Below are 5,377 nucleotides of genomic sequence, written 5' to 3'. Positions count from 1 at the left end.
TGCAATAAAAGCAATAGCATGGAATCCGTGTCCTTGTTTTTCCTGAGTTGGGGAGTATAACGGATACAGCTGTATTATGTCAAGAAGGAGAACCATCTCTAGGTTTTGTTTAGCTAGTCACTTGTTTCTTACTGGGCCTTCATGGCTAGAAGGTGCTGGCTTTAAATTAGCAGTAATGGACCCTGGTGGCTGGTGAATACTTTTATTATTATTATTATTTTTAATTAAATTTATATACCGCCCGACTAGCAATAGCTCTCTGGGCGGTGAACATAGAAATACAATAACATAGGAAATACAATAAATGACACAATATAATACAAAATAATACAGTCTAAAATCAATACAATCACATCTTTAAATTAAATCAATTTAAATTAAAATGCTTCAGAGAATAGGAAGGTTTTAACCTGGCGCCGGAAAGAAAGCAGAGTTGGCGCCAGGCGCACTTCCTGGGGGAGACTGTTCCATAGTTCGGGGGCCACCACTGAGAAGGCCCTAGATCTTGTCACCACCCTCCGGGCCTCCCTATGAGTTGGAACCTGGAGGAGGGCCTTTGTAGTAGAACGTAGTGTACAGGCCGGTTCATATCGGAAGAGGCGTTCCGCAAGGTATCGTGGTCCCGCACCATATAAGGCTTTATAGGTTAATACCAACACTTTGAATCTGGCCCGGAAACATATTGGCAGCCAGTGCAAGCGGGCCAGAACAGGTGTTATATGCTCGGACCGCTTGGTCCTTGTTAGCAGTCTGGCTGCCGCATTTTGCACTAGCTGTAGCTTCCGAACTGTCTTCAGAGGTAGCCCGATGTAGAGCGCATTGCAGTAATCCAAACGCGAGGTTACCAGAGCATGTACCACTGATGTAAGGTCCTCTTTACTCAAATAGGGACGTAGCTGTGCTACCAACCTAAGTTGGTAAAACGCATTCCTTCCACCGAGGCTACTTGAGCCTCAAGTGAGAGGGAAGAGTCTAAAAAGACTCCCAGACTACGAACCCGCTCCTTTAGGGGGAGTGTAACCCCGTCCAGGACAGGGTATATATCCACCATCCGATCAGAGAACCTGTCCACCAGCAGCATCTCAGTCTTGTCTGGATTGAGCTTCAGTTTGTTAACTTTCATCCAGTCCATTGTCGCGGCCAGGCAACGGTTCAGCACATCGACAGCCTCACCTGAGGAAGATGAAAAGGAGAAGTAGAGCTGCATGTCATCAGCATACTGATGACAACGCACTCCAAAACTCCTGATGACCTCTCCCAACGGCTTCATGTAGATATCAAAAAGCAGGGGGGACAAAACTGACCCCTGCGGGACTCCATATTGGAGAACCCACGGTGTCGAGCAATGTTCCCCGAGCACTACCTTCTGGAGACGACCCGCCAAGTAGGAGCGGAACTACTGCCAAGCAGTACCTCCAACTCCCAACTCCGCAAGCCTCTCCAGAAGGATACCATGGTCGATGGTATCAAAAGCCGCTGAGAGATCAAGGAGAATCAACAGAGTTACACTCCCTCTGTCTCTCTCCCAACATAGGTCATCATACAGGGCGACCAAGGCCGTCTCGGTGCCAAAACCGGGCCTAAAACCCAATTGAAATGGATCTAGATAATCGGTTTCATCCAATAGCGCCTGGAGCTGGCCAGCAACCACTCGTTCCAAGACCTTGCCCAGGAATGGAACATTCGCCACTGGCCTGTAGCTGTTAAAATTGTCTGGGTCCAAGGAAGGCTTTTTCAGAAGTGGTCTCACTGCCGCCTCTTTCAGACAGCCAGGGACCACTCCCTCTGGTAAGGAGGCATTTATCACTTCCTTGGCCCAGCTACCTGTTCCATCCCTGCTAGTTTTTATTTGCCAAGAGGGGCAAGGATCCAGTACCGAAGTGGTTGCACGTACCTGTCCAAGCACCTTGTCCACGTCCTCGAGCTGAACCAACTGGAACTCATCCAACAAAACATGACAAGACTGTGCTCCGGACACCTCACTAGGATCAACTGCTATAACTTGAGAGTCTAAGTCCCGGCGGATGCATGAGATCTTATTCTGGAAGTGATCAGCAAACTGATTGCAGCGGGCCTCCGATGATTCCACCGTGTCCGGAGGGTTTGAATGAAGAAGCCCCCGAACAACTCGAAAGAGCTCCGCTGGGCGGCAGAGAGATGATTTAATAGTGGCAGCAAAATGATGTTTTTGAGCTGCCTTCACCGCTCCTACATACAGCTTAGTCGAAACACTAACCAGCGCATAATTGTATCCGTCGGGAGTTCACCCTGTTAGTCAAACATAGCCCTAACCCAAGAACTTTTTAGACACTGTTTAGTCTTTCAAGGTATATTCTTTAAATAAGATAACAAGCATGTGACATCCTTTACTTGAAAGGCTTAGGTAAGGCTTTTGGGGAGCTTGTAAGGCATCTCTACTGGGCAGCTTTAAAATATGTACCCATTCTTTCAAAATGAATTCTGCAAATGTATACACCATACACTTAAAGCACATGACATCCCTCAGAGTCCTGGAAACTGTAGTTTTTATTTATGTATATGTACGCACGCACAAATTAATTCACAGCACCCTTAACAGTTCCCAAGATTCTTTGGAGGAAGTCACGTGCTTCCTCCAAAGAGTCATGTGCATATACAGAGCCGTAAATTTCCAGTACCTGACTTTGAGCACAAGGTGGCAGCAGTGTTGTAATTGGAGTATAAAAGACCAAAAGAGGTAAATGGGATTGGATCAAGAGATATTTTGCAGGAATTGTCAAACTGGGTTTCCAAAAAGGAACCCTGTGTGTATGTGCACACATCTGCACATGCATGCAACAAAGACAAATCTTCTGTCTAAGCACACCCCAACAGGAATCTTATGTAATTCTCAGTGCCCATAGCTATCTTAAGGATCCAGCAGATATAACCATTAGTCTGAGGCTGGGACTGATGTGGCTTAACCAGAGTCCTTGTCCTGTAAAAAACAGCTAAACCCTGAAATCTATAGGCAGCCCCATACCAGCAGACTCTTGTCTGTCCATGAAGCATTATTTTATTTTAGTTATAGAAAGTTTGGTGCATCTTATTTGAAAAAACAAACTGGTGCCCCAGTCTTTATTTTTTTAACAGCATGAATGGCTGGTCTGCCCTCAACTTTCCCCCATACAACATATACGTTTTCCAGATGAGAATTTATTGTGGAATCAGTGCAACATCCACATGACCCTGTTATCAAAATGCCAACTGGTACTTTTTCTCTTTTTACATTTAAATTGGATTTCTCCTTACCATGGAAAAGCCACTAAGTCAAAATAACCTATCATACATCTGCAGTCAGTGCTAGTGTGGAAGCCCTTTTGTGCAACAGAATTTTTGTGGTGGATCGTTTGTCACATTTGTGATGACCTTTGAGTGGGTTTTTAGCTCCACAAACCTAATTCCATTGGCTCCTCACCTGAGCATAATTTAGCTGGGTTTTTTCCAGTCATCTCCAATAGGAAATGAAAACCACTTACTTCCATTGATTACCTCCTGCATGCTGAAAGTAAGCCCAGGTTAGAGAATCTATTCTCTCAAGTTCTCCACCCAGTAAATGTGAGGGATTACCTTGGAGAATCATTGCAGTACTTATATCGGGCTTCATTAAAAATTAATGAAATGCAGGTCTTGTGCAAGACTTTTTATCACTTTTGAACAGCCAAGTAAAAATCACTGTTGCACAAGACCTATTAAACAAAAACAAGGAAATGGACATCACCACCAACTCCTCCTCCCCATCCAAGCCTTTGTTTTACCTGTTGTATTGTGTTAAAATCTGACAACCAAAGACGGTAGCATTTGCTTCTGCATATAATCCTGTGGAATTGGTGTATGCATGCCTAGAATGGAAAAAAGTAGTGGAGGGCCAAGGAGTGACCAAGCAGAGGCACAGGAAAACAGTGGAGATATACTCTATCGAGCTCTGCCTATTCATGTGGATAGCAAGTGTCAAAACAGCAATGAATATCCATGACCGAAGGGACAAAATGGAAGCATGTGGAAGCTAGCATGCCACACAGAAAGAAAAAGTATGACACATTTGCAATAAAAGGTCATCATCTGGAAGTACCCAGTGTTTCCAGTTTGTTGCAGTTAAGGAACCCGTGGCTCCCCAGATGTTGCTGGACTACAGGTCCCATCGTCACCATTGACCAAGCTGGCTAGGACTGATGGGAGTTGGGGAGTCTAACCACATAAGGGCCACAGGTTCCTCACCTTGGCCTAATGAAACCTCAGAAGCTTGTGACAAGGGCAAGGTGGATCAGAAGCTTGGGAAGAGGTATAGCTCAATGATAGAGTTACTGCTTTGCATGCAGTTGGTTTTGGGCTCAATTGCCAGCATCTCCAGGTAAGGCTGAGAATGTCCCATCTGAAACTTTGGAGAGCCATTGTCAGTCAGTGTACAATACTGAGCTACACGGACCAATGATGTGACTCCATGTAAGGCAGCTTCCTGTGTCCCTCCTACTGACAACCAGAAGCAGAACATTATGCAAAATGGGCAAAAATATGTAAACTAGCACAAGTTGCAGAATTTAGCTATCTTGGTACAGAATGCTGTTATGTCTCCTCCCCCCAACCCATTCCCCAGCATATTCATATAGCCTTGGCTAATTTTTTTTAAGTCTCCTTTTATCTGTTCCAGTGAAACATTAGTTAATGAGAGGGAAACAGCAGCATTCGGTAACTCAGAATGGACTGAAGACACAGAAAAGAAACTAGATTAAAAATATATAATCCAGGTGTGGGGAACCTGAGTGTCCCCCCATGTAGACTTTAGCACATCCCCGTTCACACACACAGAAAGAATGCTGGGAACTATAGGCCCTCACAGAGCTACAATTCCCAGCGGCTTCAACAAAGTAGTTTCCAAGATTCTTTGGGGAAGGGGGAATGTGTTTTAAATGTATGGGGTGTGTACACAGACTGCCACAATCATCACCAACCACTGGCTATGCTGGCTACAGCTGATGGGAGTTAGAGTCCAACCATATCTGGAGGGCCACAGGCTTCCCCATCCCTGTTATAAACCCTTGTGTGTTGTGAAGGAGCATCTTTTTCTACACAGAGAAATGTTAATACAAAGACAAAAGATCTCTGGTTTTGTTTGTTCTCTCTCTTTTTTTAATCCTGTCTTTCTTTATTCCTAATTGCTCGCAGTATACAACTGTGTAAACATCCTTTTAGGAGGAAAAAAATCTTCCATCAAGTCTGTTGGCTTTATCCCCCAAAGTCTTCAGGAACACTGTTACAAGGAAAAATGAAAAGACCAGGAACCTCTCCAAAGGAGATAAAAAGAACACCGTCCCCCCCCCCCCCGCATTCACTTTCTGTATGAAAGAACCATCCTTTCCCC

Source organism: Rhineura floridana, chromosome 11 (genome assembly GCF_030035675.1).
Source record: "Rhineura floridana isolate rRhiFlo1 chromosome 11, rRhiFlo1.hap2, whole genome shotgun sequence".
NCBI lineage: Eukaryota > Metazoa > Chordata > Lepidosauria > Squamata > Rhineuridae > Rhineura > Rhineura floridana.
The sequence above is the reverse complement of the archived record's forward strand: the minus strand, read 5'-3'. Positions refer to the sequence as shown.